Source organism: Cryptomeria japonica, chromosome 10, assembly GCF_030272615.1.
Source record: "Cryptomeria japonica chromosome 10, Sugi_1.0, whole genome shotgun sequence".
Lineage (NCBI taxonomy): Eukaryota > Viridiplantae > Streptophyta > Pinopsida > Cupressales > Cupressaceae > Cryptomeria > Cryptomeria japonica.
In genome coordinates, this window is record NC_081414.1 from 799,549,278 (window position 1) to 799,572,580 (window position 23,303).

At 33.3% G+C, this 23,303-nt stretch overlaps 1 pseudogene; it reads right to left on the reverse strand.

Annotated features, from left to right (window-relative positions):
- The window catches only part of LOC131855850 (uncharacterized), a 337,138-nt pseudogene extending 315,737 nt beyond the window's left edge, over nt 1-21,401 (reverse strand).
- Nucleotides 21,402-23,303: the final 1,902 nt, after the last annotated feature.

Sequence of the window (23,303 nt, forward strand, 5' to 3'; positions counted from 1 at the left end):
AAGAGATAGGAAATTGAGAAAACCTAATTCGATAAATGTGCACGCAAAATAACACCTACTTGAATTTTTGCCTTGACATTGTCGATGGTATCACTGCTCTCAACCTCAAGGGTGATTGTTTTTCCTGTCAGGGTCTTCACGAATATCTGCATCTTTAGTTTCTTCTCTAAAGCTACTCAATAAGATACGTTCATCAGATATGATCAGCGGAACATATTTACATATATATATGGTTCTATAAAAGATAAAGAACTGCTATGATAGTAACCAACCAAACTAATTCTTACAACTGAATAGAATCTTGTGAAAGGTGGTAGCATAGATAAAATCAGGGGAACATGCATATGGTTCTATCTAAGATATAGAGTAAGGGATATCGGCGTTCGATTTATTGTGCCCGCATATCACTGGGAAATAATCTATAAAAATATTCAAATAGTTGTAACGTGAAATTTGTATGTCCACGTCGTTTCTCATTTAATTCTAAATGATATTTTCTTTTTAAAATCATCTCATTCTTTATACTATCAATCTATCTTTTATATATATTTTTATAGAATTATTCATTCTTATTTAACTTTTTGTTTTATTTTAAAACAAATTTGTAAGCATTGGAACATTGTCAAAATAAAAAACTTGTCCAGCCAAATTCAAATTTAATTAACTGTCAACTTGAATATTTTTTTGAATTAAACATAAATTTGAACAATGTACTACTATGTCCTTGTATTTAGAGAAATTTGATGCATTCATTTGAATCATTTCCACATCTAAAGAATTATCTGATTATTATTTGGATTCTCACTTTTTTAATATACATACAAAAATGACTTTTGTTCTACACAAGCATCATAAGACCATATGTAGGATTAGAGATTGGTTTTTTCAATTATTTATACATATTGACCAAGGAGAACGTGTCCCCTTGGGATAGCTAAGGTATTTATAAATATTGACAATTCATATATATTAACCATACACAAAGACAAGACACATGATGTAAAGTGAAGAAAAATGGTATACATATTATATACTACAAGTTTGAAAGTGCAATATAGATCCATAATCATGGATTTGTCCCTAATCCATAAACTTGTCACTACATATTTTCAACAAATATTTTTTATTTTCAAGGCAACTATTGATATCAAATCTATTTTTTTCAGATCCTAACATATATCTATGTATTCATTTGTTAGAGATAAGTATACTTATTTAATATTCAATTCTATTGATTAATTATTAGATTATCAACCTTGCCTAGTAGCATCATTTATTAGTTTGGGTAAAGTATGTTTCTGTCTATTCATTTATTTGGATTTGCCTAAATTAAACTTAAGAAAATTTTGTTGTTCTTTACATTTGGAGAACTCAATTGATCCTCGACAACCTTATTTTACCTTTAAGATTTCTAATAAATATTTCTAAGTCTAATATAATTCTATTTTTCATTAATATCTAGATATGTCTAGGTTTTTTATTTTTATATGCTTATATATTTCCCTTAGGGTTAGCAAATTCATAGTGATTTATCTTTAATATCCCACCATTATGGAACTTATTAGATATTTTTCCCTCACTAAGTTGCATTAATTTATTTTAAATTTTGGCATATCTCTCATATCATATGATACATCTATTGTTCATATACAAATATAATTTTATACTATGGATGTGAGTGTCTTCTCTATGGAGATTTCACTCTGCCATATTTCATCTCTTCCATCATTCATTGACTTGATTAGTGTCTATCATATGCTATTAGATATGATTCTAAGTTCCTTTATTAACACATTCCATGATGATCATATGCCTTGTAACAATGATGAGCATATAGTAAGAAAAGATTTATAATGTGAATCACCTCTACATGAAACCAACATACATAGTAATAATACATATATTGAAGATTTAAAGATAATATTATTTCTTTAAATCTGGATGATTTGTAGGCATGTTGATATCATACAGAATTATTATTGTTCTAAAACTCATGTTGAGTCTTTGGACACATATCCTTCACATCACCATCCTTCAAGAGTTTCTAACTCGCATCTTGGTAAATATTTTTTTGATTCTCATGTTCATTGTATTTATAATTTATTTTCTTATCCTTCAATGCCTAACAATAATATAAGCCTTATTGAGAAACTTTGACTTGATGGTGTTGGGATAAGGTATTGTATACCTTTTTAGACCATGTTATAAATTGTACCCCTTTAATGATAAGTCCACTTTTACACTCTCTTTTTCACTCATTTTGGTTTTCCATTCCCTTAAGCATTTTAGGACCATTTATTGTCTCGCATTTGTATGGAAGTTAAGCAGTAGAACAACTTTCTACAATAATATTGAGAGGAGGGTAATGTAAAAATTTCGTAGATCTTTACAATAGTTACAGAAACCTAACAAAAATAAGCATAAAAGGCATGCATACCACAACATAGTGATTTATGTGGGGAAATTTCCCTTTTGGGAGAAAAACATGACACTAAAAAATCCACCCAATATATTATCCACAAATCAATAAGAAAAAAATATATACTAGACACAACTCAAGGGATAGAAAATTCTTACACACAACCTCCATCTCTGATGTAGCCATAATCCAAAGGGTCCTAAAATAGAATAGTCTAGATCATGTAGCAAGTTTAACACAACAGAAGAAAAAAGAAAACATAGAGAAAAATTTTGATTCAAACATCTGCAACATTATAGTTTCATCATAAAATGTTCGAGAACATCCATTATATATGCAGACTTACAGTCCTAGACAACTTACATTTCATATTTCAATATATTGGAACCTCAAAGAGGTATCCAAACAACATAATATATAAATCATTCTCATACAATATTTCATTGCTCCTTTAAGGATCAATTACAACAATATAAATAGAATCTAGAACACATCTGGGTCGACCACAAGAGATCACATTCTCCAAAAATAAAAAAATGAAATGTGTAAAAGAGGTCAGACACAAAGCATAAAGATCACCTCTGCCAAAGATAATAAAGAAGTGAAGACCACCAAGTAAGGTTGGCCAAGGGTCTATGAACATCGTGCACAATGCCACTTAGATCCGCAAGTCAAGAAATTGCTCTACAAGAGAAGAAATCTTCAACAAGTTGTTAAACTCAAAACTACTCTAGAACCAGGAAACAACCAATCTGAAAGCAATAACTTGCTGGGAAAGAGTCCAAATAAATAGGAAATATAGAAAAAGAAATAGGAACACATCTGGAAGCCAAGAACCCGATCTTTAGCGAAAAATGAAGAACTACCAGCAAATTTAGGAAGTAACACAAAACAAGAACAACTAAAAAGCAAAAATATTTTTGGTTGATGCAAGATTGCTCCACAACTAGGGATGTTCCTGCATCAGACACCCTAGGTGGAAAAATATGTTCCATGAGAGGCAACTCATGAACATCAAAAAGGATTTAGAATATAGACCCCATCCCTATTTCTAATCCAAATGCCATCTTTGTCTGCAAATTTCTTCCTCTTTACCCCTTTCAATAACTCAGTTGAATTCCCCAACTTCTTTTCCTCTTCTCCCCTTTTTCATTACTTCATACCTACACATTGTCTCTTACTACCACCATCTTTCTTCTACATATTTGATCTATTCCTTCCACTGGAACTCATCTTATTTGCCACCAAAAATCTAAATTCACTGCCAACTGATACCATTTTGTTAATAAACCCATCCAAAGGATCCTTCTTCAAATTCAAGTCATCATCCAGTATAACATTTGCATCCTTCTTCTCAGCACTGCAACTCATCACAAGACTCGAGTTCTTTATTTCCTTCTCTTTCTCTTCCAAAGAAGTTGTAGTGTCATAAAATTACGGCCCTAGCAATTTTTAACTACATTAGGGTCCTAATGCATGGGAGATCGAATTCTCTAACCTAATCAGAGACCAGAGACTACTCAACCATCGGAATTAGCTTCTCCCTTGGCCTTTACATCACCATTTCCACATTGTGCCCTGGAGAAAGGGGTAAGATAGGGGCATGGTCCCCCTGTCCCACCTATGAAAGGCATGGCCACATCCCTATCCCCACCCTATTTTGGAGAAGGACCTTTTTAGAGAATGCATTGTGGGTTATGCAATGAATGATAAATAAAACTTCCTCGAAATCGACCTATGATGAAAATCAAATTCATTAATATGTATTAAAGGGGCATTTGTCCTCTCATTTGTATAAGCTCAATAAGTTGGAAAAATTTGCAATAATTAATCAAGTGGCATAAGCGATCAAGCATTGAAGAATTCAAGCATTCCTTCCAAGCATTCAACATCTCAAGTCTCCCTTCAAGACTAGGTGTGGTATTCAAGTCAAGGATTCAACCATTGAAGAGTAGATCGATTCCAACATTCAATTCCAGACAAGCATTTCTATCAACATTGCTACTACAATCTCCCTTGAGGTGATTTACAATTCAGTATTTCATTTACATCTACTTGCAAGTACTTTCTTTAATTACTTGGTTAATTCCAAAACTAGGGTTTGACCTGAAGGTAAACCCCCAATCCCAACCCATTTTCATCTATTTTTTGTGTGTAGGTTCCATGTGCACAACTATACTTTTGGATTTGGGCTCCATTAGCAGAGCAGAAAAACCCTTTTTGTTTCACAAATTTTTTGGAGGACCGTGTACATTCCCGCCATGATCAGAGAAACTTTTCCTCAAATTCGCAAGGTAACTTTGTCTTGACATATTATTGTCAAATCCAAGTGCACAACTTCATCCCATATTCCAATCTTAAGTTATAATCAGTTCTTTGTCACTTTTGCACTACATAATTGAATCAATATTTATGTTTCAAATAAGGAAGAGAGGATCAACTCATGATTCTCATTTCATTCAGAATTCAATCTTTATCATTGAAGGTTGAATCTAGTGAATTTTCCTCTCCTCTTTTGAATGTAACTAGGTGAAAAGTGTTTGAGGAGAAATCTATAGTGAAAATCTCATCTGTCCTTGGAGGGAAAGGGTAGCTTTCCTCTTGATCTCTCATTCACATTTCACCACATTACATTTTGGTGAACCCGACATCTTGCATGCTTTCCTTTGAACAAATTTGTATATTTTTCATTTGCAAGTTTAAATTTCTGCAAAATTAGTCGTTAAATCATTCAAAACCCTAGCTTTTAAAATTAAAATTGAACTTGTAATTTGTAAAAATTGCTTGTGGCTATCTTAGATCTAAAAAGTGTTTTGTTTATCAAATTCAATTTCCTAATTGTCTTATTCAATTTGTAAAAAAAATTTACAAAATTAAGAGGTTAATGTTGGCAGTTGACACTCAATTGGTTGGTTTCACTATGTTGTCATTGATGGAAACATGGTATTGTGTTCTGGTTTCATGTTTTGGTTCAGTTGTGTACTAGCAGGCATTTCATGGATACTACACTAGCACTGACATTGGCACCAGTAGGACATAAGTATTTCTTTGGTTATTGGTATTGGAGGCCGACATGGTTTACAATATGGTTATTAGTATTGGAGGCCGAAATCTTTTGGATCCAACATCGATAATTGATTTTGATATTCATGTATTTAAGTTATCTAGCCCACATGTAATTTAATATTATAATTATCTATGTAAGCTGACATAAGGCATGAAAATTGCATAAGGTATATAGGTCAGTTGGACTAGATCATTTTTTATATAGGAGATTATGGATATGTGAATGTAATATGATGTGAAATATATCAAAGAGATTATATGTTTGTGAGGATATTTATGTAAGGGTTATTCCAGTAAATGGTTTAGGGTTTCAGACCAGAACAGATAGAGCTTAAATCGGAACTGTATTTAGGCATAGAAGATGCTATCTTAGCAATTCATCACTTCTCTGAATTGTAGTCTAGATTTATATATAATTAGTGAGACTCCTTTTTGTGATTGAGCAATGTTCTCTAGGTTGTAAGCCTTCTTGCAGGTGCAGGCCCCTCATATTTTGTAATATATCTTCATATGGCTAGTGAATTGATATTGTGTGTCACAAATCCCACCATAGTTTTTCCTATTTGAGGTTTTTCATGTATAATTATGTGTGTTGTGATTCTCATTTATGTGATTGTCTTATTGGTTTCTTTACTTCTTTCAATTCTTTATGTACCGGTATACCGGTTGGTGTATGCATATTTTAATAAGGCTAAAATTGATCATTTTGGTATAACACTGATTCACTCCCCCTCTTAGTGTTATTAGATTCCAAAAATTGGTATCAGAGCCTTGTGCCTCAAAGGAAGTTTAACAACTTGAGGAATATCCCGAATTTGAAATCCATGGACATGACCTTAGAGAAGCAACTTGAGATGGCACTTGAAGATTATGATGCTGAAAGGTTGAAGAATTTAAAGCTACAAGATAAATTGAATTCTACTAAATAATTCATTATTGTCCTACAAGAGAGGTTATCATTTGTTTAGACTAAGAGAAAGGAACTTTTCCAAAGTTGGGATGATCAAGAGAAAGATGCACTTAAGGAGCAATGTCAGAAATTAAGTCAGGAGAACATGGTTATGAAAACTGAAATGCAAGTTATAACTATGAGGATGTCAAAGGAGATTGCGGACTAGAAGAAAAAGGAAGAAAATCTTGTTGTATCCCTGAAGAACAAATTTGAAGAATATGGGAGGTCGGTTCTTGAGAATGATATGTTGAGAACTGATTTAGTACAATCCTAGAGTAATGAATGAGAGCTTCAGAGATAAATGATAATTCTAAGAGAATATTTAACTACTGCATGTGAGTATAAAGAAAAATTCAAGATTAGTTCAGCATAGCTAGATGATTTGTTGAAGAGACAAAGGTAGATTGGAGATTCCAATGGACTTGGATTTGAGCAAAGAGAGAGTTTTGGTACTGTTAATGGAGATCAAAACCATAAGGCACTGGTAAGGCAATTTAATGCTCCTAAATTAAATGGTAGATGTTTTGTTTGCAATAGATTTGGTCACATGGCTAGATAATGTAAAAATAGAGCAAATCAAAACTCTGATTCTGCTCCTGGTAAATGATCTAAATGCAATAAGTATGGTCATAAGACAGAAGATTGTAGAATGAATGTTAAATGTTATGCATGTGGAAAGTTTTGAAATATGGCTAATCAGTGAAGGTCAAGCAATTTAACCAATTTTAGCAAGGCAATTCAAAGCAACAATGTTACATGCTATGCATGTAATGAGGTTGGACATATAGCTAAAATTTTGTAGAAGCAGAAATCTACCGGTTAGTAATGGAGGATCAAATGAGAAAGGGAAAGAGAAGGTTAGTGAAATCCGGAAAGATCATACTCAGAGATGGGTTAGGAAGACTAAATAATAACCATCAGATAGAAATATCCTAGTTACTTATCCAACAGAGGAGGTTGCCTATGCAACGGAAGATATCTCATCCAGTAATTGAGGCGGATACCTTAGGGGTAGGAAAAATTCATGAAGATGCTACATATACCCCAAGAAGAGGTTTTGGAAGATGTTCAAGACATTAGAGATGTTTATCCGGCATGGATATATTCTATTCAAGATTGGATGTCTTTAAATGACAGTCATTTATGTTAATGGAAGATTAGGATTTTTCATGGAGGGTAAAAGGTTGAACTCACTTCATTATTGATCACCTTCCATTCAAATAAATTTCAGAGTGATCAAGAGAAATTAAGAGCACTCAAAGGCATTTCAGAGAAATTAGATTTCTACTTGAGCGATTTCACTAATGATTGGAAGAATTTGTTAAGGGTTTTTATCAAAAACGATCAATAGGTATTTATCTTTAAACATGGAAGTGGGATCATCTTCTATTCCTATCTTTGTTGTAAACCCAACTATAGTAGAGATCAAGGACCGCCCGAAGCTAATTTTCAAGTGGTATCCAGATGTGGCTACCCTGGAAGATTCAGCTGGAGCATTTTCTCCTGTTCCAGAGGGAGTTGTGTATGTTGAAGATGTTAGGACATACATACGCTATCACATTGAGGACTTAAGAACATAAGAAATTAAGGGCATGTACATGAGTGAGCTGATTGGAGAATTTGGAGAGATCAAACCGGCATACAAACACATTGAAGCTGAGATGATTAGGTATATTTTGAGCAGAGTACATGGGGAATTTATCTAGTTAGATAGACCTAACAGGATCACCAAGGAAGTCATAAGGGCAATTACCAGTTTACCATCTCTTGGGAAACATCTAGATAAGAAGGTTTCAAATGATTTCGTGAACAAAATTACCGGTGCGACATCAGACAGGAGATCTATGAGAGTATATACTATTACTGACACGGACGTCAGATTCGATAGCATGATGATCAGGTATAAGGTAACTCAGTCAAATTGATATAATTTTGTTTCCAGTTCATGCATTTTGGTTGCATACAAAATGATGAGAGAAATTATGAAATTGGATCTATGCGGTTGGATGTTAGATGTGTTATTAATAAACCTACAAAACATTAAGGGAGAAAAGAAGGGAACCTTTCAGTATGAAAACTTGATAGTCTATTTATTGTTATTTTTCGTGAATGATACACCTGGTTTTGGTAAAAGGCAATGGAAATTTGACATCGCGGTAGGGAGACAATTGAAATATTCAATTACTAGTTTAGGAAGTTAGAGAGATGATAAGGTATAGGGATATTTAAAAGAATTCTATAAATCTATAAAGTCTAGGGTAAGGGTTCCTAAGCATATTCTAGAAAAATATAAAACTAACATATGCTTCATGGTAAAGAAGGATGAAACACTTATGAAAGAAGTTAAGCCCTAGAAGGTTTAGATTAAATAAATGGGCTATGAACTGGATTCATTGATTCTTGATGCTTATGAGAAAATGTTGATTGATGCACCTATTGATGAGGCAAAGATACCCTATGGAACTGCACAATAGAAAACATGTGAGGTTGAAACAGAGTTCAACCAAAAGAAGAGAGAGAAATGGGAAGGACAAGCAAGCAAATTTGCTGAGAAGGTCTCATTGGACATAAAAGCATTAATTGATGTTGTCCCAGAGAAAGGTGGGAAGAGGAAGAATCCAAAAGTATACATTGAATCTGTTACTGCAGAGTTTGAATTTGAGGATGACACACCCTTGGCATTCAAGAGGGTTATTAGGAAGAAAATAGAGGAAACAAAAGTAGAAGCTAAAAGGAAACTAGTTAGTAAGGTTACACTCAAAATAATAACACAGAAGCAAGAACCAAAGGAAACACCTTCAACTGCATCTGGTACTACAAAGAGAAAGAAGAAGAATGAAACTGATATAGCTATTCAATCTGGTAATGTTCCACCTAAACCTTGTGCAAAATTAATATATGAAATCACTAAGGATGGCATATTAAAGAATGTACAGTTTTATTATGAAAAATTAGAGGATGATGAGAAAAGAGAGGTAGAGGAAGCAATCTTATTATATTTGGATATTTATAAGAAATCTTTAATAGAAATTGAAAACCAAATACCGATTGAATTGTATAATATGTTAGATGCTAGAAGACTCTCAAATGTGAAAGAAGATAAGCATATTAAAATTCAAGAGTTATTTTTTGTTTGTGTTACTATTTCCCTAGAGGAAATGGAAAGGACACATGAGGTGGAAGATAAAAAAAAAAATTAATTGAAAACATATAATAACTAGTCTGATGCTAGGAAGGGTAAATGAAATAATAAAGGACTCAAAAGGCATGGGTTAAGTTCTTTGAAGAGAATACGGGATTTTTTACTTTATCATAATCAAATACAGACACTATAGACACCCCAGTTGAAGGACAAGGAAAGGGGATTATGGGTAATTCACCCTTAGTTTTGAAAAATATTAAGATAACTTGGAAATCAAGCCCCCCGTAGATACTAGTATACAGACAAATATTAAGATACTGGCTAATACAAAGAGTGAAAAGGTTGATTATGTATAGGATACTGATATTGAGATATCAGTCCTCTGGATACAAATGTAAAGGTTGAATTTATGATTCCTACAAAAAAAACTAGTAGTTATGGAGACTTCACCAAGTGGCGAAGCCACCGGTGTAAGTGAGGAAGCTATAAAGGATAAATCATCAAATGAAAAGAAAGGGGAATCTGGCAGGGAACCAGTAGTTGGTCCATCATTGTTGTCAATTGACACCTCATAGGTTGAAAATAAAACATAACAGAGATGAATCTTGCTGAACTGATGATGATGGTAACACAAAAACTAATGAAGGAGGGATCTATGGATAAAGGGATTATTGATCGATCAATCACTGTTTTAGACAAACTAGTCTCAGAATGCAAGATTGACAATGAAGCGAGCCCATTTGGAAAGCTTAAAATAATTACTGAGCATATTTCAAAGGATTTTCAATCGTTACAACAGATTTCAAACCGGAAAGCACTAGAGAGGTTCACTCAGGGTAAGATAGTTGCATTTGATTAGCTGATTCAATCTAAGAAGAAAATTGATGAAAAACTAAAACTGATAGATAATTCTATAAAGAAGAGTACAAATATTTATAGCATTTGTTGTATTAGTGATATTCTTACAGTCAATGTGGACAAGAAAATAAAAGAACTTCAGGAGAAAATTACAAATATAGCTAATTCTTTTGATAGATTGACATCATTGACTACATCCATTGATGGTCAAATTTTGATTTTCAAATACCAAATTTCTTCTCTTGAGAAGGAAAAAGACAAAATTATAAGAAGAGCCAGAATTCTGAGAGGCTTAGTGAGTCCCCAGTTGGATTCACTCAGTGTACATAAGAAAGAATGTGTGGATATGGTGGGAAAGCCCACACCGACAGAGCTAAATGAGAAAGAGTCTTTTGAACATATATTAAATGGACTTGTATCTATTTAAGGTACTTTTGAAACCAGTTGGGATACTTATCTTGAGCTATTGGGAAAGGCTTATCCAAAAATTTTAAAATATGTTAAGCTTCGATAAGATATTTTTGGGATATTCATTGTATTAATTTTTGAATCATTGACATTCATTTTAGACTTTTTTATGGCATTGATGTCAAAGGGGGAATGATATAGATGTGAAAAATAATAGAAAATTTTTAATCCATTAGGGGGAGATATGGAGTATGGATTATTTTGCATTAATGAATATTCAACTCAGGGGGAGTAGGCAAGATGAAACCAACAGATGAAACCTTAACCATTTTTCACATGAGCGTTGTCATCAATGCCAAAGGGGGAGATTATTTTTAATTGACACTCAATTGGTTGGTTTCACTATGTTGTCATTGATGGCAACATGGTATTGTGTCCCGACTTCATGTTTTGTTTTAGTTGTGTACCAACATGCCTACTCACATAGCTACATAATTCATATATCGAAATACGGATACATGAAAACTTATCATTAAATTAGTAGCCTATAAAATGAGATTATTTAAGAGAATAATCATATAGACCAGATGATATAAACACCAAATCAACATTAGATCTGATTTTCCAAATAGCTCTCCCCATCCAAGCACCACAATGAAGGAACCAATAAAGAATTCAAGAGATAAGAAACAACCTCCTAACATCAAACCAAATCACCACCAAACCAAGACAAAATTGATTATGTCATGCCAATTAAAAAGTGTAATTTCTAACAACCATCACCTGTATGAGAATATATTCCTAAATCCATGTCCAATAATATCTTCAACATCAAATACAACCTGTATATCTATCACCATTAAAGTCCAACTCAAAAACACCTGTAAAAATTTACTATCTAGTACCAAATTTAAGAATCAGTTGAACTTCCATGAATGTTATGAGAAAAAAAGTAAGCCCTCATTTTTTTTTCTTGTTGACTCACCTAGATGCTCACACAATCACACCCTCAATCTTAGGCACCTAAAATTGATCAAACAAGTTCCTAGCTATCTCTACTCATCAAACTAAGAAACTAACAACATCAAGTTATGAATAATACTACTTATTATCTTCAACACCTATTTGAGATTTTAAAAATGGTTATGTATACTCAAGATTATGTACCCAAGAACATTTGGATTTGAGACCCCAGAAACCAATTGGAATAATAAAATTACGGAACCAAACTTTTACCGCTATATAGTACTCAAAGAGATATTTATATTGACTATAAGATATTAAAAGTATTAAAATTGGATGAAAGTTATATCTATTTTAATAAATTGCCAATTTTCCTATATACAGTGTACAAAATTAACCCCCAAGTAGAACAATTGGAAGTGGTTATGCACCAATGGAAAACTAATAGCTAAGTACTACTAATTTTTTGATAAAAAAATTATTTTTATTTTATTTAAATTAGTGATTCTTTACATTTTATATTTTTTGTTTTAAGAAGTTGAATAGTATTTGGGGGATTGGGGACCCCATCAGACTATGAGTTGGAATCACAAAACCCATTGACCAATAGGACCTATGGTGAAAAATGAGGTAGATTACATACGGTGGTAGAAATGAATAGTACCTACCAATTTTTGATATTGATCTATACCCTTATATAGAGTTTTTATTTATTTTTCATTATTTCAAATAGGAAATATTTTAAAACTACCATAAATATTTTTTTATCTATTTTTCAAATGACTACCTTTGGTTTGGAAAATACAACTTGGGCTAGGAATGAAACAATTATTTTCTTTCCTTAACCATTTTAGAAATGAATTAAATATTATATCATTTCATCTCTTGGTCAACCTATATCCAATAGTAAGGTCTATTTTGTCCCAGAGTGTTATCTAAAAAACTTTATTGACAAAATCCTAATAGGAAAGTACATTCAAGATCCCTTTTGACTAAATATTTTTCAAACCCATAAATCTATAGCCAACCGATTATAACAAAAAATCCAAAACACTCAGATATGTATTAAAACGCCTTTAAAAAACTTTCATATATTGTCATGTCTATACTATTTCCATGCAATTTTTTAATACCAAACTAAAAGGAAACTTGCAACCATGTAATGAAAATTTGTACATTATCGAAAAGAGAGATCTATGTAAACAAGTATTCAAAATTTGCATGCAATTGAATGGACAACATTACATCAAAGATGAAACAAAATATGATGAACTTATAAGGCATTGATGAACATTACATCAAAGATGAAACAAAATATGATGAACTTATAAGGCACTAAGAGGGGGTGAATAAGTGCAAGCATAAACAATATAAATCTAACCACCAACTTAAACAAATTAAAATTTAACAAACATAAGAGGAATCCCATTTCATAATCTAATACCCAATAAAACAAATTCCACATAACACAATATATTTATACATGAAAATTCCACATATCAAATTTGTATCCTTTTCTAATGCTCTTTCGCTCTTACATACACACATCGATTTGATACCTCGTCACACTTTTTATAAACATCTCTTAGTCGGCTACAACCTTGGAAGAATTTCATAGGTTCAATGAATCTAGTCATTCTTACATTACATGCCTTACTTATGTTGGCCATTAGCATAAGAACTAAAAAAACAAGACAAAACCTATACCATTTTACCAATTTAAGTGTCTTTATCACTACCTGTTAAGTGTTCATCAAAATTCCTACTCTGTTCATCAAATGTCACTTGTCTGATTGAATATGCTAATGCATTTATGAATATAGCTCAAAATACCTGTCTCTGTCATTTCTTTAAAACCATATCATCCAACTCTTCATGAATCACTTGTACTGGTTGTCGGAATGAAACTTTGTTCATTGTTTACCCATCGAAGTTCTAATTATCGATTCTCTGTTAAATTATCTTATGTACTGGTTAAGCATTACCAGTTGGCTTCCAAGACATAGATGACTACAAAAAAATTATTTTCATCACTGACAACAAATAAATTAGTCATCAAATATGAATCTCAATCTCTTCATCACATTCACCAATCAATCATTTTTTGGTTCAGTCAAATGTCAACATTCTCCCCCTTTGGCATTGATGGCTACACTTAAGAAAAAATTTGTTAACTAAGTGTGCAATACAAAAATTGACTTCATGACATATACTCCCCCTTAGAAATTGCATGCTATTACAAAAATAAAAGACTTACAAAAGACTTATACTACTACTCCCCCTTTACTTTTACATACATAATTTTGATGGACTCTTCAACTATTAGTCCCCCTTTGACAACAATTCCAAACAAAGAGCTAAATAAATGAAAGATAAATACATGTTACGTCAACATTTGCATCAAAATTGCACAGTATATATAGATATAAAATTTTAATTGTCTTTACAATGCAATCTTCAAAAAAGCATCACTAAAATGAGAATGTAATTGTTTCAAATAATTATGCCATGTCTCCAAAATAGTGTCGGTTATCTCCACATGTGTCTTTGTCTATCCAATAGGCTCCTCCACAATGTCAATTGTGCTCATCTCTGGTGTTGCAAGGATAGCTTCAAATTATTTATAGGCTCTCTACAATATTTCCACCTTCGGTATCAACAATGAGTCCAATCTTATCAATAGGGGTAAGAAAATTATCTATATCAATCTCTGGTAGGAGACTTGACAAAATTTCAGCTATACTCTCTATTGTTTCTGCCTCCTTCTGTTGTTCTTTAATACTCTTTTTCTTGGCCTGAGATTGCATGGAAGTGGAAATCTCCATCAACTCAGTTGAGCTCAATTTGTCCATGTCAAGTGGTCCTATGATTCTTATAGCATACCAGGGGTGAATCAGTGCAAGCATAAACAATATCAATTTGATCACCAACTTAAACAACTTAAAACTTAACAAACATAAGATAAATATCACCACATAACCAAATGCCCAATAAAAATTACACATAATACAAGATATTTATACGTGGAAACCCATAAGAGAAAAATCACAATGGGAGTTAATAGCCACAAGATTAACTATCTGTGGAATATAAATCTTTACTGGTTAAGGTCTTACAAATATGCCCTGTTAGGAGAAGACTTAGTTAGGAATCACCTAGCTAAGCGATTTAAATGATTAGCCCTATTAGGAGCTTTGACCTATTACGATCAACCTCTCAAGAGGATTTAAGACTCTTATATAGAGCTACCCTTTTAGGGGATTTACAAATTAAGCCATGTTAGGACCTACTCGGTTAGGGGATTTTATTGGTGCAAACTGTTAGGAAAATAACACTTAAATGATCTTCATGTAACACCTCTGTGTCTGATAAGATATACTTTAGATCCCCAAAAATTCAACAAAACATCAATACAAAGCTTCAATAATCACCGCACAATCAAATTTGCATCCTTTTCTAATGATCTCTCACTCTTATGTATGCACACCAACTTTATACCTCATCACACTTTTTTACAAACATCTCTAGGTCAGCTGCAACCTTGGAACAATTTCCTAGGTTCAATGAATCTATTCACTCTTACATTACACACCTTACTTATTTTGGTCACCGACATAAGAAATAAAAAATAAGACAAAACCTATACTAGTTTACCGATTAAAGTGTGTTTATTACTACTGGTTAATTGTTCATCAAAACGCCTATTGTGTTCATCAAATCTCACTTATCTAGTTGAATCTGCCAATGCGATCATTAAAATAGATCCAAATACATATATCCATAATTTTTTTTTAAATCACATCATCCAAATCTTCATGAATCACCTGTACCAGTTGTCAGAATGCAACTCTATTCACTGTTTACGAGTTGACATCCTAATTACTGGTTCTCTATTAAACTATCTTTTGTACTGATTAAGCCTTACTAGTTAGATTCCAAGACTTAGATGACTACAAAAAAATGTTTTCCATTAATGACAACACAAAACTTAGTCATCAAACATAAATATCGGTCTCTTCATCACATTCACCAATCAATCATTTTTCAGTTCAGTCAAATGCCAATAAAATATACCTAGGGAAAACCCTCATATAGGAAAAACTCAACTTTAAAAATTATCCACTTCAAATATATTATTTAAAAGTAAAAATTATAATATATATTCAAAGCCTCCATGAACACTTTTGAAACATCAAGCCTCTTGAGTGCATCCCCCATGTGTCCAACCATGACTACACACATCCCATATTATGCTTCACATTCGCACTCTTTCAAAAATGATTCAAAACACCAACTAGCCAACCTTAGATAACTACCCTTATATTTATTTTTATACGAACAAGCTCACACAAAACTACCAAGTGGTCTTATATATGACCATGTGACTAATATTATGATATTAAAAAATAATTGACCCCATAATTGTATCACTTTATTAATATTTATGCAATATCTAAATCAATTTATTTTCTCAGTGTGAGATCCCACATTAAATATCAAAAAAGCATTACATAGCTTCAGCCAAAAAGACTGAGTTCAGCAGTCGTCGGGGCACCAATAGAATGTGCACATACAAAATACACAATTAACGTGCACCTCCATAAAAATAGGGATTACAACTATTGTACATATTTATAAACAAAATTGACATTATAGCATATTAGTCAACAACTAAGGAAATAAGATTTCAGCATCTGGTGAGTTTTGTTGCCCATAGGTGGGAGCCATTCCACCCAGCCCATAGCTCCTTCCTGCCATACTTCCACCCGACCATCAAGTAATTCTTTCTTATGAGGATGGGAAGTGCACTCAGTGATCAGATCGGCCTCCTCATGGATGATCTCCATATGCATTTGTCTACAATCCAATTGCCTCATGAAGGCCACCAAATCTTGTTCAAAAGCTTCTTTGCCTGGTTCATCTCTCTCCCAAGTGAACCCATGTGATAGTTCACGGACATTAAATATTTCACAATGTTACATACAACATATAATGTAGCCCCAAGAATATTTCTGATTAGTCAAGTGGTGCTAGCCAAGGCATTAACCCTTAACATAGCCAAATAATATCAAGATCACACAAATAGCACCAAAATTCCGGATCTTGGCCTGAAAAACAACAGCCTGAAGGTAGTAAAAAAAAACATGGTCAAACAAAGCAAATAAAACCTCTTCAAACTAGAAAACACCCAAAACCCCAATAAAGGAAGGGAAGAAACACCCAAACCTAAACAAAGGGGGATTTGGGGGAGGGGAGAATACTTCCCCTTCCACCTATGAGAAACCATTGTCCAGGCGATATTGTCATTAGGACCATCAAAAGAGAGATCAATTGGGAGGCACCATGCAGGGTTACAATCAGTAGTGTCAATAGAGTGTTTCAATAGACCAACAAGAGGCTAATGCAGAACAAGAAAGGAGACCACAATAGGAAGATCAATAAAAGCTTCAACAACAATGAGGGGCACAAATTCCTCCCAATAGGAGACATCATCCTCAAGAGAGAAGTCAACATAATGAGAGTCTAAAGCATTGATAGTTAAATGATTAGCAATAGCATTCTTCCCCAACAATATTAACTCCTAGTAATTCAAATACTTCTAGGTCATGTTAGGTGCACCACAAACATAATAATAAATTAAACGTTATAAACATTATATAAGGTGTACAACACCTAATTCTAAACATACTATACTATTTTATAATTGTATTTTGGTAATTCAAGTTTCCAAGAAAAAACATTTCATTCATTATGATTTATCATGTATATTTTTAATAAATATTAATATTATAATTATAATTGAGAAATTTATTACTTGAAAAAATTATTTTAAATTTTTGAGGTCTAGATCTCATTAATATTTTGGCAATGACCTTGGGATTTATTATGTTATGTTGGAAATAAATTGTTTTCAATAATCTAAACTAGACAAATTGAGTGAATTAAAAGATATTTTGAAATGTGTAGATTTGAAGCTAAAAAAAATGTCCATCAATAATGATCACCCACCTTTATAAGAGAACAAGGATGTATTTTCTGAAGCATTTCATGATATTGAACTAAAAAGACACTAAAAGGATAACTTGTCTTTTCAATAGAGTTGATCCTAAAGTAATACCTATTACAAAGGAATGTTAAGGAAATGTTAGGACAAATTTGGTTGACCTACATTAATTAAAATTTTACTTCAACGAATTGAGTGAAAGTGTCTAATAATATATCGTGTGTATTCTTGGGGTGTACCAAGAATGTGTATTGATTATTGAAATCTTAATAAAATCACTATTAAGAACAAATATTTGTTGTCCTAAATAGAAGACTTATTTTATCAACTTAGAGGTGCAGTCATGTTCTCAAATATTGACTTTAGATCAAGGTAAAACATCAAAATTGCATCAAAGATGACAATATTTATAAGGTTGAACCTTTAGGTTAAGGTATGATCAATATGAATTTACTATATTACCCAAAAAGTCTAGACATAATTTATTAAAGGAAAATTACTAATTCTTACTAGTGTGGGTTATAAATTTTGGAGTTACATGACACAACATGTCGATTTTGAATCTCCTAGTCCTTTTTTATTAAAATCAACCAAAAATCTTTTCATTTTATACTAAAAAATAAAATTTTAAAAAAAGGGAGACCCTATGGTGTGATAGTGAATCTTTATGCCTAAGAGCTATCAACCCTCTACCACATTAACAATTGAGATTTCTTACATCCAATTTTTAGGGGAAGATCTTGTGGTGTGATAGTGTAGATTTGTGGCTTTTAAATCCATCAACATTTATTACCACCAAATTTGAAATGGTGAGCAAAGGATCATGGAGAGGCAAACACAAGAGAAAGAGCATCTGTAGAGTCCATAAAAAGTTTGTGAAATTGACAAACTTATCTAATTCTCAATCAAGTGACCTTTGGCAAGTCCTCAAGAAATGATTTATACTTTTCTCCATAAAATTGTATAATGTCGATAGGGGTAACTATCCTTTTGACCCCTATTGCTACACTTTCTAAGGCTCCTAGGGTTTCAAAGGAATGTTGTCTTATTGTGATGAAGGCTTAGAAGTTGAACTACAAAAGTGGTCCTAGTTTGTAGAAAACTTATAACTATGGTGTGGTTGTGAGAAGTGTTGGCAAGGGTGAATGCTCCAATATTTCTATTGAGGTGTGTGTGCCTATTCTTACTATTATAAATGAGCCCTACTCTTCCACTTCATGTGAGGAGTTTCTCACTGATGATAGTTCATAGTTGTTGTCTATACTCAAGCCAAGGTGGAGAGGCTAATATAATTTCTTATCCTTAATTCTATTATTACTAAATTGACTATTTGGTTTAAGAACTCACTTGTTGGGAGATTTTGCAATAACAGTCCCAACATAAGATGAGTGCTTCAAAAATAGAAACTAAGAGTTCAATTTGAGGTAGTCATTACGTGAATAATCTTTTCTTAATTTCATTTTTCAATCCAAATGACTACTCATGAACTCTTCTAAATGGTTCTTAGCTTTTAAGGTGAATAGATCTTTATGTTTATTGTTGGTGCTTTAGGGGAATACTTTGTTACAAATCTGATCACAAAATTCAAGAGGTGTTTGTTGTGTGGTAAATTTTGTGTACTTGTGAATAAAAAAAAAGTTGCTCCAAACTCAAATTACCTTCATCTTTCAAATTTGGCAATTGGATGCATCAACATTAACTCAAAAAAATTAAAAATTGTTGACTTCATTACTATCGTTGAGGATGTGCATGAGGAAGAAAATAAGGGGACAGCTCCTATAAACTAAGGATGATGGATACCTCCTCTATGGTTTATAGGATAATGGATACCTCTTTTATGGTTTCGGGATGGATAAGCAATCTCCGTGTGGACTTATGGTGTTGAGCTAAAATAAAAACAAAGTTTAGATAAAAAGGACCCTTGCAATGGGTAAAACAAAAATCAGTGGAACAATTACTTGTCTGGGTTCATTTGGGCATGAGATTATATGATCCATACGTCCAATTCAATGTGACATTGATATGGCTATATAGAGCTTTTTTCTATCCTAATATCGACACCATTCGAAATTTACAACAGAAAGTACCCTACCCATTTAACAATATTGACATATTTATTTTAAAAAGTATGCATATGACACAGAACTATTAGTACATTACAGCATATTGTACATAACTACAATACTGCTCAGCAGATTTTTACTTCAATGTGTAAATGGAGATTGAGATAGTTGATATACACATCCCACTCCATTTGTTATATATGAATACTGCAACAGCATGACAAGCAGCCAGCTTGCTCACGCAAATATTTATTCTACCATATAAAACATGACAATCAAATTCCAATTTGAATAATGCAGTACTATCTCAATAAAATATCATACAGAACAAAATGAATGTTTATATTTATATTCATTAATTTCTCTTCATCACCAAGCAGATATGGAAATCAAACATCGGGAAGGAAAATTTGTAGATATAAGATTGTTGACAGGAAAAAAACATGGAGCAAAATGGCATAGATGCCTTTATTCATATTTGCTCTCTTTCAACAAGTAACAGGAATATAGAAGAATGACAACTGCATACAGAAGAATGACAACTATCACTGCTGCTTAGCTCTAAACAAATGTATTAACAGCCGCCGCGCAATGCCAGCACAAGATGGAGAACAGAACCTCCCTCTAAACCATAATCTTTGACTGTTTTTTCATCGTTCAGCTGTTTTCCCCCATAGATGAGCCTGCAGGACAATATTAATCATGCAAATCAGTAAAAGGATTTTGTTGTTTCAACACCTTGACACAGGCATATATATGGCTTACGTCTTTCTATTCTCTCAGTACAGGAAGCTGCAATTATCAGGATGGATAACTCTTTTATGATTTTTAGGCTAGATAAGCGTTATATTTGTGGAATTATGAATCTTTCTTGTTGAAAAAAATAAAATATAGGGAAAAAGGATGGTTCAACAAAAATATTGGAACAATTAGGTTTCAAACAACCCTACGAATACCACAGCTCTTTATCCCAACACATCAAAGCAAATCACGAACTAGGGGTACAATAAAATCTAAAAAACAACGTGAATAACTACTTACTTTTGCTGTAGGGGCGGTATTCCTTCCCTTTGCTCGACCAACTCTTTGATCCGCTCGATGGTATCAGTGGGTTCGATATCGATCTCTACCTCTTTTCCAGTAAGGGTTTTCACCTTGATGGAAAGGCCTCCCCTTAACCTCAACACCAGATGCAGCGTTGATTCCTTCTGGATATTATAATCCGCAAGAGTTCGTCCATCTTCCAATTGTTTCCCAGCAAATATCAACCGCTGCTGATCTGGTGGGATACCCTCCTTGTCCTGGAACATCACAATCAATTACAGCACTCAACATACAAAATCCACTACTATAATTAAAAACCCATCTTCGATAAGAGATAGGAAATCGAGAAAACTTAATCGGATAAAATGTGTACAAGGAATAACACTCACTTGAATTTTTGCCTTGACATTGTCGATGGTATCACTGCTCTCGACCTCGAGAGTGATTGTTTTTCCTGTCAGGGTCTTCACGAATATCTGCATCTTTACTTTTTTTCTCTAAACCTCCTCAATTAGATATGTTCATCAGATATGATGAGAGGAACTATATATATATATATATATAAAAGAAAGAAAAAGAACTATCATGATAGTAACCAACCAAACTAATTCTGACAACTGAATAGAAGCTTGTGAAAGGTTCTATGTAAGATATAAAGTGCAGATGACGGATATCGGCATTTGATTTATTGTGCCCGCATATCACTAGGAAATAATCTATAAAAATATTCAAATAGTTTGTATGTCCACGTGGTTTCTCATTTATGTTTATTTTTAGAATCTAGGGTTTATATATTGACAAATGATATAATTTTATGTAAATTATCTTATTTTATTTTTTTATATTAAAATTGAGGGGAGAGAGAACAAAATATTACAATCAGATCAGGGAGGAGAAACCTCAGCCTGGCAGGTTCAGATTGTCAGATCGAGCAGCTATAGGTACATAGCATAAAAAGACAAACACTAAGTAGGAAGTCCAGATACAAAGGGCATATAGCCAGCAACAAAAAGGGGCAGCAAAATATCAGAAGTTACTGAAGGATGGAGTTGTGATCCTCCATCCAAGTGGTCTAGCCAGTTGGGCCTTCCATCCAAACAACTTTTTTTCTTTCCTGTAATTGGATCAACATTTCCATCCGGTGATAGGAAGGACCCCTATTGTCCTTGATTTCTTTAGTGAGCTTGTTGAGGGCTTGTTTAAACAGGGAGATGTTCTCAGCATGCCGCATCCATTCATACCCGCATCTCATCTCATAGACAAACATGGTAGAAGAGCCATCTTGTAGGAACCACAAAAACTTGTCTCTTTCGATGTCCATGATAGCAAAGACCTGCACAAGAATGTTATGAAAGGCGAGTCTTCTAAAAGCCTCAGTAAGGGTCCTTATTCGATCCTGATACCTGTCCTCATTCCTAATCTTCCAGATATACCAAAGAATGTTAGCAGAAAAAATAGACCAAAGAAGGTTGGCATCCTTTTTAATGCTATGAATAAAGCCAATAACAATCTCTATGATAGAAACAATGTAAGGAATTAAGAAACCAAAGATAGACCAAATATCTCTAGCAATAATACAATCAAAGAAAATATGCCTGGAAGAGTCAAGAACATTACAAATCGAGTAGAGATCAATAGTATCGTTATAGTTTCTCAAGGGCAGCCTATCAAGTAAAAGCAACCAAATAAAACACTTAATTTTTGGAGCAACCAGAGCTTTCTAGAGTCTGTTAAGAGAAGATTGCCAAAAGGAGGCATCCAAGTCATAGTACCAGAGGTGATTAAGGTGGTGTACTATAGAATCATCATAATTGAGGATAGTGTAGATATCTTGGGCTTTAACTTTATGAAGAGGGGTTCCACCATGCCAGGTAAAGGTGAGGAAGCTATGAGAATCAACCATACAAGGCTTGGGAAGTTCAACGACGACACAGGCCATCTGGAGAAGTCTATAGGTCATTTTCTGAGAGTGGGGGAGGTTGAACATGCAACTAATTTCCTCACAGGAGATAAGATGGTCCTCCTTCAATATATCCATGAAGCAAGTGATACCTTTTTGGGCATAAAGCCTAGCCGAGCAACCCCTGGTGAGAGCAAGAGGTTTGGAATAGTGAAGTAGGTTCCACCATATAGATCTTTCACCATGAATAAGGTCTTTGGAGAAAAATTCAGTGTTCGTCAAAGAGCCCCTAACAAGTTCCCAAGCTTTCCATATGGATTTGAACACTGAGGAGCCTTGGATAGAGATAGGGAATTTGCTAGCAACAATGTCAGCGAAGGGGAGATATTTCTAGGATTTGGCATGCTTAGGAACAACCCTCTCAATATTGTTCCTAATCAAGATCGTCCAGGGTGCCTGGCCATTGAGCGCATGAAATATCCAC